At 37.9% G+C, this 12892-nt stretch overlaps 1 long non-coding RNA gene across 1 annotated transcript in view; it reads left to right on the top strand.

The window, feature by feature from the left end:
- Nucleotides 1-12892, top strand: part of LOC134731627 (uncharacterized) — a 235839-nt gene that overhangs the window by 18143 nt on the left and 204804 nt on the right. The window contains exon 3 of the long non-coding RNA XR_010114063.1: nt 3416-3450. This is a non-coding gene — a long non-coding RNA (uncharacterized lncRNA). The remainder of the gene's footprint in view (nt 1-3415; nt 3451-12892) is intronic.

Genomic DNA, 12892 nt, shown 5'->3' with positions numbered 1-12892 from the left:
CGGCTAATTTTGTGTGTGTGTGTGTGTGTGTGTGTGTGTGTGTGTGTGTTTTTTTTTAGTAGAGATGGGGTTTCACTGTGTTAGCCAGGATGGTCTCGATCTCCTGACCTCATTATCCACCCTCCTCGGCCTCCCAAAATGCTGGGATTACAGGCGTGAGCCACCACACCTGGCCTTAACTGCCCTGATTGTTTTAATATCCTGACTTCACCTTTAATAGTTTCTTGACTGTTCTGTGCTGCTCAGTGTTTAGATGTTTCTTTCATAAAGACTGATTTCAATGCTTTGTCACTTTTCAAATACCAAAATCTTGCTAAATGGAATATGAAGTAGTCCCACAGTTTTTGTTACTGTTTGTTTCTAATCAACAATGGGATCATTGCAGTGTTCTCTATTAACTCAGATTTAAAGGTGTCACTTTTTTTTTTTTTCTTTTTGGGACGGAGTCTCACTCTGTCACCCAGACTGGAGTGCAGTGGCGCGCTATCTCGGCTCACTGCAAGCTCCTCTTCCTGGGTTCATGCCATTCTCCCGCCTCAGCCTCCCGAGTAGCTGGGACTACAGGTGCCCGCCACTATGCCTGGCTAATTTTTTGTATTTTTAGTAGAGACGGGGTTTCACTGTGTTAGCCAGGATTGTCTCAATCTCCCAACCTCGTGGTCCGCCCACCTCAGCCTCCCAAACTGCTGGGATTACAGGCGTGAGCCACCGCGCCCGGCCTTAAAGGTGTCACTTTTTAATGTTCTCTCTTGCCCATTCTATACTAGTGTAATTCATTCTCACATCTGGAATTTCATTTTATGTCATTGTTTTGATTATAGTACAGAAACAAAGGTGTCATTCCATAATGTAAACTCCTCATTCTTTTTAATCATCTTTTTTATCCTTGGAGTATTCAATACCCCATTTTTAATGTACTTACCATTCTATAGTTGTAGACTGCCAGTTAAACTCTTATGTTGGTTAATTATGAACAAGGCACAAAATAAATTATAGAATAAATGGACCTTGTTTTTGCCCAAATGTTCTCTTGACTTTCAGAAAACTATGGAAGCAACTCTGAGAATGTTTCAAATGGGCAGAGGTTGTACTAGATAGTCTCTATTTGGCTCTTCCACCTTATATTTTTGTGCTCACCCTGCTCTGTGCACTGGGAGGCTGCCTTCTTTTTTTTTTTTTTTTTTGAGACGGAGTCTCCCTCTGTCACCCAGGCTGGAGTGCAGTGGTGCGGTCTTGCCTCACTGCAAGCTCCGGGGAGGCTGCCTTCTAAGGAATAAAACAATGGGCCTCATTTCCCTCTGGTAGTTAAAACTTCAAATACTTTTTATCTTCAATTTTTAGACAACAGAGAACTTTGAATCGTATATTTGATAAAAGTCAGAGCCATACCATGTGAATTCATGCAAGGCCTTGAAAAATACTTGTTCTGACAATGAGTATTAAAAAGTCTTAAGCTTACCTCCCTTCAAATCACTATAACTTTAATCTCAGGGATGCTTTTTTTTTTCCAGAAAGTCTTTGTTGAAACTTAGCTCACCTGACATAAGACCTAAAACCATAAAAACCCTAGAGGAAAACCTAGGCAATACCATTCAGGACATAGGCATGGGCAAAGACTTCATGACTAAAACACCAAAAACAATGGCAACAAAAGCCAAAATTGACAAATCGGATCTAATTAAACTAAAGAGCTTCTGCACAGCAAAAGAAACTATCATCAGAGTAAACAGGCGACCTACAGAATGGGAGAAAATTTTTGCAATCTATCCATCTGACAAAGGGCTAGTATCCGGAATCTACAAGGAACATACATTTCCAAGGAAAAAACAACCCCCTCAAGAAGTGGGCAAAGGATATAAACAGACGCTTCTCAGAAGAAGACGTTTATGTGGCCAAGAAACATATGAAAAAAAAGCTCATCATCTCTGGTCATTAGAGAAATGCAAATCAAAACCACAATGAGATACCATCTCATGCCAGTTAGAATGGTGATCATTAAAATGTCAGGAAACAACAGATGCTTGAAAGGATGTGGAGAAATAGGAATGCTTTTACACTGTTGGTGGGAGTGTAAATTAGTTCAACCATTGTGGAAGACAGTGTGGTGATTCCTCAAGGACGTATAACCAGAAATACCATTTGACCCAGCATCCCATTACTGGGTATATACCCAAAGGATTATGAATCTTTCTACTATAAAGACACATGCACACGTATGTTTATTGCAGCACTCTTCACAATAGCAAAGACTTGGAACCAACCCAAATGCCCACCAATGATAGACTGGATAAAGAAAATATGTCATATATACACCATGGAATACTACGCAGCCATAAAAAGGACGAGTTCATGTCCTTTTCAGGGACATGGATGAAGCTGGAAACCATCATTCTCAGCAAACTAACAGAAACAGAAAACCAAACACCGCATGTTCTCACTCATAAGTGGGAGCTGAGCAATGAGAACACATAGAGACAGGGAGGGGAACATCACACACCAGGGCCTGTTGGGATGTGGGAAGCAAGGGATGGGATAGCATTAGGAGAAATACCTAAATGCTTAAGACCTTTAGATTCATAGCATACGGCTTCACATTTAATCAGTCATCTGTACACCTAAGTTGCCCAGGGCTCCTGAACTTCAGTAGTTATGATCCATGCTTGAGGAATTATTCCTTCTTTTCATTTGAGACCAGAGCTTTTCTTCTTTCTCAAAGCTTCAACATGCTTTTATGCTCAGGTTGCACATTTCTTTGTTTTGTTCTTTGGAAAAACTCTTCTTACTCTTGATTTTTCTCCTAGCTGTTAAGGGTCTTGTTATCATTGCCTTTATCAAGGAAGAGTATTTCTATCCTTTTCCTATTCATGTTTACAATTCAGTATATATGACCTGTAAAAACTTGTACATACTACAACATATTTTATATAAGTTACAAAATGACTTTCATCATTTTTGGCAGAAGCTATGTAATTTTATTAAACCTTTATCATAACCAGTAAAACTGGTAAAAGAAGAATTTTTAAATTCAATTTATCTACTTATAAAACAATAATAAATTATGTCTCTGTCCACCTATCTCTCAACTTGTGGATCATCTCACTTACTGAAAACCCAGCTTTCCTGTTCTGGATATAAATTAAAAAATTCATAGAATACCCAGAGAATACAGTTAAATTTTGATTAAAATCTAATTCTCCCTGGGTATTAATTGTAGGTTCCTTTTTTGATGCTCTTCTAATAATTTGCTAGCTCTTTGATGAATTTCTCTAGTTCACATGTATTACATTAGAAAAATATGTATCTTTTTCTTAGATATATAAAGAAAAATGAACGTTATGGTTTCTATTATCATTTTTAACACTGTCATTCTACTTGATTTCAGTAATTTATAACACATATTCTTTTCCTTCATTAGGAGAAAAGAGATATTTTGGATGCCCCAGGGAAACAGTGAGTACATACTTAATGACATGTTATATTTAAAGCATTCTAAAGTCTTTGTGTGGGAATCACACCTAAATATAAAAATTATATTATTATTCTACCTGAATTATAGAAATAATTTATGCCACAATTAACCATTTCACAGCTACTCTCCACATTAGAAACGTTAGTAGCAAAATGCTGGACATATATTTAAGTGCTTTAGATCCATTAAAAACTACACTTTCCCAATCTTTGCTGATTAGCACAGTAGGCTTAATACTAGATACCATCCTAAAAGAAAAGTGATTCTATGTTGCAAGTGGAAAAAATCTATTTTTCTATTCCAAGAACATAATGTCCATTGATTTCCTATTTTAGAAGACTAACAAGTGAATTAGCATACTTATATCAATAAGAATCTCCTTTTCCTTCTCCTCCTCCTCCTCCTCCTTCATCAAATGGAATGTGTGGATTTTAATTGAGAATATGAAAAGGATGCTCATGGGCAATTTTACAAAGCACTTCTGGGCTCATAGGAACAATGACTCTGAACAATAGTTGTTATTACTGCAACCTTTAGTTCAGCAGTGAACAGACTGTGTAACTACCTTCCCTGAGCTCACACAATAAGTAGAGCTCCAGCTGAATTCCAAACCCAGTTGACTGATATGAAGATCAGTGCTCTTTTCAGGTCACCCTAGTAGATGTATAAGAAAGACTGATCTTTCTGATTAAAATTTTTCACCTTCACACAGGATTCTAAAGAGGAAAACCCTTACTAATTGAGCATGACTTATCATATTGGAAATAACAGGTGCTGGACAATTGCACTGGGCTTCAACTTAGAGATGGGGAGTCATGCCCTCCTATCCAAGTACTTTATTTTGGAACACTTCTAGAGAAGCAGGATGCAGTAAAATCTTCCTGTACTTTATTGGCAAGTCATGGTTTTGGGACACAGCAATACTCCTGAAATACTTGATTGACCTTGTTGGTAACATTGGAGTCTTATGATATTGTCATAGCCCTCTTTTTTCCTTCTGTTTCGAGGTTTTTCTATTCTTTGCTATTTACATGGGCCTATATAATAGAATCAGAAAGGCGTTGGAGTATGATCATCAATCTAAAGAATATCTGAATCATTTTTCTGTTACTACTTTATAGCAGTTTTCCTTTTCTTTACTGAATCTAGCCTTTTCTGTTGGTTCCTACTATATTCATTCCGAATTGTCTCATATTTAACCTTAGTCTCAGGAAAAAGAGTAAAAACCCACATATGATACTAACTCAAGGGGACCAGAATCCAGACCTTTTTATAAAGCAAATTCTAATGTTTATACTTATTCATATATTTATTTACACTATCTTTTGTCATGCATCCATATGCTATTAGTTGCTCTACATATCTGACTTCATAAAACACATGAATTTTATTCTTTGAAACATGATATTCAATTGATCACTAAAGCCTTCATATTCCTTTTCTCAGTCACCTTATCGTCTACCTTTTAAAGTTGATTTCAATCCTATGTAAAGGTATTGCAACTTTCATTTAACAATATCATATCTTTAACTCATGTATTATATGGAGAGTTTTAATTTCAGCACTCATTGTTGAATTAATAATGGCTTCCTTTCATTTCTTTGGCACTTCTTATACTCCTAGAATTTACGTAAATATTCCTAGAATTTACATTTTTTCTTCTAACTTTAAAGGAAAATAGAAGTTCAAAATAGAATTTTGATAAAAACTTGTTTTGGGCTCTTAGACACTCTGTTTCTGGAAACACAAATTAATATTTCTGACATACCCTCAGTTTTCTAAATATTCTCTATGTTTTGAAACTGCAATGCTTAACATCTTGGTCCATGAGTGTTGGTAGCCAAGCAGCTCTCAGAAGGGCTTTAGATTTGTCCAGTGTATGACAGCAGGCAATAGCAAGAAATTTTATTGGGGATGATCTATTTATTGCGGGATAGGGGCCATTTCTCCTTTCTTCTAGGTTGATTCCCTATTACCCAGCCATAAATCCTATCCTTACTCATAGTACCTCCAACAGAAAACAAACAAAAAAAAATCAACAAAAATCACCAGAAATTCAATAATTGATTTTAGAATCAGAGGTTTAATAATTGATTTTAAAGTATAAAATACAAGAAAAAAGTCAAAGAAGAGACATAAAGACATTTCCCAGGCCTCCTAAAGGTACTGTATGTGGGGAAGGAGAAGACTTTGAAATTTGGTATGGAACTTGAGATAGAGATCATACTCAGTCTGGCACCTCCGGCTGTTTTTCATTACAAAGACTGAAAAGTAGAAATTCAAAATAGAGAAAAGGAAAAAGAGAGAAGATGCTATAGAAAATAGATGATAATAAAAGCTAAATTCAGCCTAACACATACAAGTTTCCCATGTCATATCTTGGAGAACCGAGCTTGGCAAACATCTGAAATCTCATTTTGGCTGGGTGTAGTGGCACATGCCTGTAATCCCAGCACTTTGGGAGGTCAAGACAGGCAGATCACCTGAGGTCAGGAGTTCAAGACCAGCCTGGCAAGGTGAAACCCTGCCTCTACTAAGATACAAAAATTAGCCGTGTGTGGTGGTGCATGCCTGTAGTCCCAGCTACTCAGGAGGCTGAGGTAGGAGAATCGCTTGAACCTGGGAGGCAGTGGTTGCAGTAAGCTGAGCTTGTGCCACTGCACTCTATCCTGGGTGACAGAGAGAGACTCCATCTCAAAAAAAAAAAAAAATCTCATTTTGATTTTGAAACTGGAATTTGACTTTGATAATGGGTTTTCTTCAAGGTTTAGGCAGACTTTTTTTTTCCCCCAATTTGACATTGCTACAAATTCCAGAGTTTGATTTTCCTATGTGCTCTAGGAGAAGTGTCCTTATTCAGCCGAATCCTTTACTTGCAGGCACACGTAATAATTATCCCATGAAAACTCTCTGAGGATCTGTTCTGCAGAGGAGTGGAAGTTTCTTCAGTCTAAAGAAATTGAGTCAGCTTTAAGTATTGATAAGAATAGAAGACCTATGAAACAGGAAGAATTATTTGCTAGACAATGTTTTAAGGTGTGTTTTGAGTAATAAAGTAATGTGATTTGTGCAAGGGGTACAGTGGTCCTGAGCATAACATTTGGTGACCAGACTCATTATGATATCAAGCCTTGGGTCTTATTTGACATTTAATACGCAATTTCTTATTTGAGATTTGACAAACAGGAGAAGCTAAGTGAATATTTGTTGATGTAATGCTATCTTGCTTGCATGCTTCAAGACTATCTAGGGCAGACCCTTCAACTTCTATTTCATTTGTATTTCTCATAAAGTACTACAAGTGGTAGTGGCCCTGTAAATAGTAGGAGCTCAAAGAATACGACGAATGAGAGAACTAATAATTGATAATTAACTGAGCTAGGTGAAATGAATTTTGTGAGGGTAAAAAGTATTTTCCTCTCCTTTCCAGTTCTATACCTTTATCTTGGCAATAGGTTAAAATATACTCCCTGAAAAGTTTAACCTTGGGAGAATAATTAGCTTTTGCCATGCCCCGGTAGTACTACTAGTCTACTTTTTATATAGAGTCTAGATTCCTGATGTTACCTATTGAATACCTAATTCTGAGGGCATCTGAAGCCCCTTTCCCCTAAAATGTTTTGAATTTCTAGAATTTTCTTATTGCCTCACAGTATGTTTGAGTTTCATGAAACCTTAGGTATTATTTGGCTTAAATTCCTCATAATGTAGATGAAGAAATTGGGGTTCAGATTAACAAAATAGAAAATAGAGAATTATTATCTATTGTAAACCTAACATGTGCTGGACATCATGCTATATATACTTCTGTCGTGCATTATCTATTTTAGAACTTCAAATTACCCTCACTTTATAGATGGACAGCTCTTTAACGTTTTTTTTTTACTTCCCTGTCCAAGAAGAAAATACTTTCAAACGAATTTGGCAGACTTTCATTGAAAATTATTTTAATTACCAGAGGAATTAATATACTTTTTCAGAAGCCATGTAAGAATTAAGGGTGATTAAAAGCCAATTAAAAGAGTCAGATTTTGATTGATGTACTATTCTTTCTGCACTTTATTTGATCTAAGAGGCAGCCTTAACATCTCTTCCACTCATAAAACATAATGGCATTTTAAAATTAATATGTAAAAGGTGAAAGCTTAGCATAATCCATTATCTCTTTCATTAGTAACAGAATTCTTACTTAATTCCGGGTAGAAATGCAACCAACTAAAATATTACATTTCCTAGCCTCCCCTGTATGTAGGGACAAACAGAGATGTTAACGAAAGATGTTGAGTGAAGCTTATAAAAAAGCTGCTTTTGTCCTTTTCTCTTTCCTATAATTTTCTGTCTGGATCATGACTTTGTTGACTGGAGCTCCAGAAGGACAGAGCATAGTTTCCTCATGGCCTTGGAGAGTACCATACAGGCCTTAGCTGCCCACTGCTCAACTTCTAGATGAAAGGATAGATTTTTATGTTTAAACCACTGTTGTCAGATTTCTATTACCAGCCACAATTCCCCACTGATAAATGAGCTATGGCAGCTTTGGAAGGGCTCATTAGTGTTTTATACTGTGTTCCATCATTTTGTGGTTGCTTAATGTTGTCTAAGGGGTCACCTGGGAAGGTTTGGAAAGATGGAGGGCATGATTCTCAAATCCATTGTTGTCTGTCCAATGAAAACATCTCTAATTCCATCTGTTTTATTATTTAGACATCTGTGTGGCATTTAATTTGAACCAAGTTTCCATAGCTTAAAGTAATCTGAAAACCACTCAGTTCTAGACCAAAGTTCTCATCATATTGCTAAAACAATGACTGTGTCTCATGCACTCTTCTAAATGCTTGCCAGATAATAAATCATGTAACTCCCTCAATAACCCTATGAGCTAAGTGTTATTACTTTTCCCATCCTGCATAAGAGAAAACCAAGGCACAGAAACATTTAGTAACTTTTGCAAAGTATACATCTTGTAAGTGGTGTAGCTGAGATTCAATCCTGGCAGCTTGCTCCAAAATCCGGGCTTTGAAACCCTATACTGCTTATACACTTGATTACTAAATTAATGCCATGGAATATAAGTTATTTTCTTAAGTTCACATATTTTCATAGGAGATCTGATCCAAGCTCTCAGAGTAGTTAACTCTAACCTAAAATTTTTCCCAGAATACCAAGCAAAATCCTATTTCTGGTTTGTTAACACTTTTTTTTTGGTTTCTATATGGCACAATAAGTCAATTGACAAAGAAAAAGAATAAAGATAAGTAAAGAAAAGTCACTTTCTCAGTTGCTGCAGTTGCAAATGAATGATACCCAGCAGCAATAAGTTCAACTTTCAGCTCCTTGCATCTTTTTAAAAAATGGCTCTCTTAAACTGTTAACAGTGACACCATGTTTGGCTGAAATCTTTTCTACCCCCATCAGCTTTCTTTTAAACATTAACCTCATCTCTCTCCATATACTTCAAGCCTTCTATTAATCCCAGACTTTGCAAATCTTTCAGGATTCTGGAACACAAGTAGTCTAGTGTTAGACAGCTGATAAAGTCTGTCTCCAGACCCTGCTGCACTAGTCCTTTTAAAATCAACTCACTATTAACTAAATATGGCTTCAATGTTATCATTTCTTTTACTAATCCATTAACAATTCTAGCTTCTTGACTGTTTCCTTATAAAACCACCAATGCACAATTTTATAAAGGATATTTTCTATTAGAATTTAGAGTTTTAATTCTATTACAAATTACAGTTGCATACAAGGAAAGAAATTTTGGTTTCCTGGGGAAAATTTCTGTATGTAAACATTTCTCCTAGATAACACATATGCTTCTTTTAATTTTAACCCACAGAATTTTATGCACTCAACAAAAGTAATCAGTTGATAATTTCAAAAAATTCAGAGATTAAGATTTCTTTTAGGCCTTTGATTGATACTAAATGTTGAATATAGTTTTCTTACAATATAAGAAATTCCAGGCCTGGGTGCAGTGGCTCATGCCTGTAATCCCAGCACTTTGAGAGGCCGAGGCGGGTGGGTCATGAGGTCAGGAGTTCAAGACCAGCCTGGCCAATGTGATGAAACCCCATCTCTATAAAATAATACAAAGTACACTATACAAAATAAATTAGCTGGGAGTGGTGGTGTGCACCTGTAATCCCAGCTACTTGGGAGGCTGAGATAGGAGAATCGCTTGAACCCTGGAGGAGGAGGTTGCAGTGAGCTGAGATTGCTCCACTGTACTCCAGCCTGGGCGACAGAGCAAGACTCCATCTAGAAAAAAAAAAAAAGAAGAAGAAAGAGAAGAAAGAAGAAAAGAACAGAGAAAAGAAAAGAAAAGAAGAGAAAAGAAAAGAAAAGAGAAAAATTCCAAAAGGGAAACAATTTGCTTTTAGAATAGTGCAGATGTTAGCTCTTGGCTATTTTCTCTGCTAATGATCAGAGACAGACTTTTGTTTCTACTTATTTAGTTCTGTTCTAAGAATATGAAAGAAGGATTTCTCTTTTTCTTTTCTTTCTTTTTTTTTTTTTGAGACAGAGTCTCGCTCTGTCAGCAGGCTGGAGTGCAGTGGCGCAATCTCGCTCACTGCAACATCTGCCTCCCAGGTTCAAGCAATTCTCCTGCCTCTGCCTCCCAAGTAGCTGGGATTACAGTCCAGTGCCACCACACCCGGCTACTTTTTGTATTCTTAGTAGAGACGAGGTTTCACCATTTTGGCCAGGCTGGTCTTTTTTTTTTCTTTTTCTTTTTTTTTTTTTTTTTGAGATGGAGTCTCACTCTGTCGCCCAGGCTGGAGTGCAGTGGCACCATCTGGGCTCACTGCAAGCTCCACCTCCCAGGTTCACGCCATTCTCCTGCCTCAGCCTCCCAAGTAGCTGGGACTACAGGCGTCCGCCACCACGTCCGGCTAATTTTTTGTATTTTTAGTAGAGACGGGGTTTCACCGTGTTAGCCAGGATGGTCTTGATCTCCTGACCTCGTGATCTGCCCACCTCGGCCTCCCAAAGAGCTGGGATTACAGGCGTGAGCCACTGCACCTGGCCTGGCCAGGCTGGTCTTGAACTCCTGACCTCAGGTGATCTGCCCGCCTCGGCCTCCCAAAGTGCTGGGTGGGATTACAGGCGTGAGCCACTGTGCCCAGCCGAAAGAACGATTTTTCTTTACAAGACTTTCATAAATGCGGAGATAGAATATCTTCATAATTTTGCTAAGTACTTTTTAGAACAATGCAAGCTATAAAGAAAGAGTGGTAGAGATGACTTTGTTTTTTTTTTTCTTTTTCTTTTTCTTTTTTTTTTATTATACTTTAAGTTCTAGGGTACATGTGCACAGAGTGCATGTTTGTTACATATTTTACATGTGTCATGTTGGTGTGCTGCACCCATTAACTTGTCATTTACAGTAGGTGTTTCTCCTAATGCTATCCCTCCCCCCTCCCCCCACCACATGACAGGCGCCGGTGTGTGGTGTTCCCCACCCTGTGACCAAGTGTTCTTATTGTTCAGTTCCCACCTGTGAATGAGAACATTCAGTGTTTGGTTTTCTGTCCTTGCAATAGTTTGTTCGGAATGATGGTTTCCAGCTTCATCTATGTCCCTACAAAGGACATGAACTCATCCTTTTTTATGGCTGCATAGTATTCCATGGTGTATATGTGCCACTTTTTTTTTTTTTTTTTTTTTTTGAGACGGAGTCTTGCTCTGTTGCCCAGGCTGGAGTGCAGTGGCGCAATCTCGGCTCACTGCAAGCTCCACCTCCTGGGTTCATGCCATTCTCCTGCCTCAGCCTCTCTGAGTAGCTGGGACTACAGGCGCCCGCCACCATGCCCGGCTAATTTTTTTGTATTTTTTTAGTAGAGACGGGGTTTCACTGTGGTCTCGATCTCCTGACGTCGTGATCCGCCTGCCTCGGCCTCCCAAAGTGCTGGGATTACAAGCGTGAGCCACCGCACCCGGCCCACATTTTCTTAATCCAGTCTATCATTGATGGACATTTGGGTTGGTTCCAAGTCTTTGCTATTGTGAATAGTGCTGCAATAAACATGCGTGGGCATGTGTCTTTGTAGCAGCATGATTTATAATCCTTTGGGTATATACCCAGTAATGGGATTGCTGGGTCAAATGGTATTTCTAGTTCTAGATCCTTGAGGAATAGCCACACCGTCTTCCACAATGATTGAATTAGTTTACCATCCCACCAACAGTGTAAAAGCATTCCTATTTCTCCACATCCTCTCCAGCACCTGTTGTTTCCTGACTTCTTAATGATCGCCATTGTAACTGGTGTGAGATGGTATCTCATTGTGGTTTTGATTTGCATTTCTCTGATGGCCAGTGATGATGAGCATTTTTTCATGTGTTTTTTGGCTGCATAAATGTCTTCTTTTGAGAAGTGTCTCTTCATATCCTTTGCCCACTTTTTGATGGGGTTGTTTTATTTTTTCTTGTAAATTTGTTTAAGTTATTTGTAGATTCTGGATATCAGCCCTTTATCCAATGGGTAGATTGCAAAAATTTTCTCCCATTCTGTAGGTTGCCTGTTCACTCTGATGGTAGTTTCTTTTGCTGTGCAGAAGCTCTTTAGTTTAATTAGATCGCATTTGTCTATTTTGGCTTTTGTTGCCATTGCTTTTGGTGTTTTAGTCATGAAGTCCTTGCCCATGCCTATGTCCTGAATGGTATTGCCTAGGTTTTCTTCTAGGGTTTTTATGGTTTTAGGTCTAACATTTAAGTCTTTAATCCATCTTGAATTAATTTTACAAGGTGCAAGGAAGAGATCCAGTTTCAGCTTTCTACATATGGCTAGCCAATTTTCCCAGCACCATTTATTAAATAGTGAATTCTTTCCCCATTTCTTGTTTTTGTCAGGTTTGTCAAAGATCAGATGGTTGTAGATATGTGGCATTATTTCTGAGGGCTGTGTTCTGTTCCATTGGTCTATATCTCTGTTTTGGTACCAGTACCATACTGTTTTGGTTACTGTAGCCTTGTTATATAGTTTGAAGTCAGGTAGCATGATGCCTCCAGATTTGTTCTTTTGACTTAGGATTGTGTTGGCAATGCGGGCTCTTTTTTGGTTCCATGTGAACTTTAAAGTAGTTTTTTCCAATTCTGTGAAGAAAGTCATTGGTAGCTTGATGGGGATGGCATTGAATCTATAAATGACCTTGGGCAGTATGGCCATTTTCACTATATTGATTCTTCTATCCATGAGCATGGAATGTTCTTCCATTTGTGTCTTCTTTTATTTCGTTGAGCAGTGGTTTGTAGTTCTCCTTGAAGAGGTCCTTCACATCCCTTGTAAGTTGGATTCCTAAGTATTTTATTCTCTTTGAAGCCATTGTGAATGGGAGTTCACTCATGATTTGGCTGTCTGTGTGTTATTGGTGTATAGGAATGCTCGTGATTTTTGCACATTGATTTTGTATCCTGAGA

The sequence above is a fragment of the Symphalangus syndactylus genome, chromosome 10, assembly GCF_028878055.3.
Source record: "Symphalangus syndactylus isolate Jambi chromosome 10, NHGRI_mSymSyn1-v2.1_pri, whole genome shotgun sequence".
Lineage (NCBI taxonomy): Eukaryota > Metazoa > Chordata > Mammalia > Primates > Hylobatidae > Symphalangus > Symphalangus syndactylus.
Note: the sequence above shows the minus strand (reverse complement) of the source record. Positions and strands in the feature narration are given on the sequence as shown.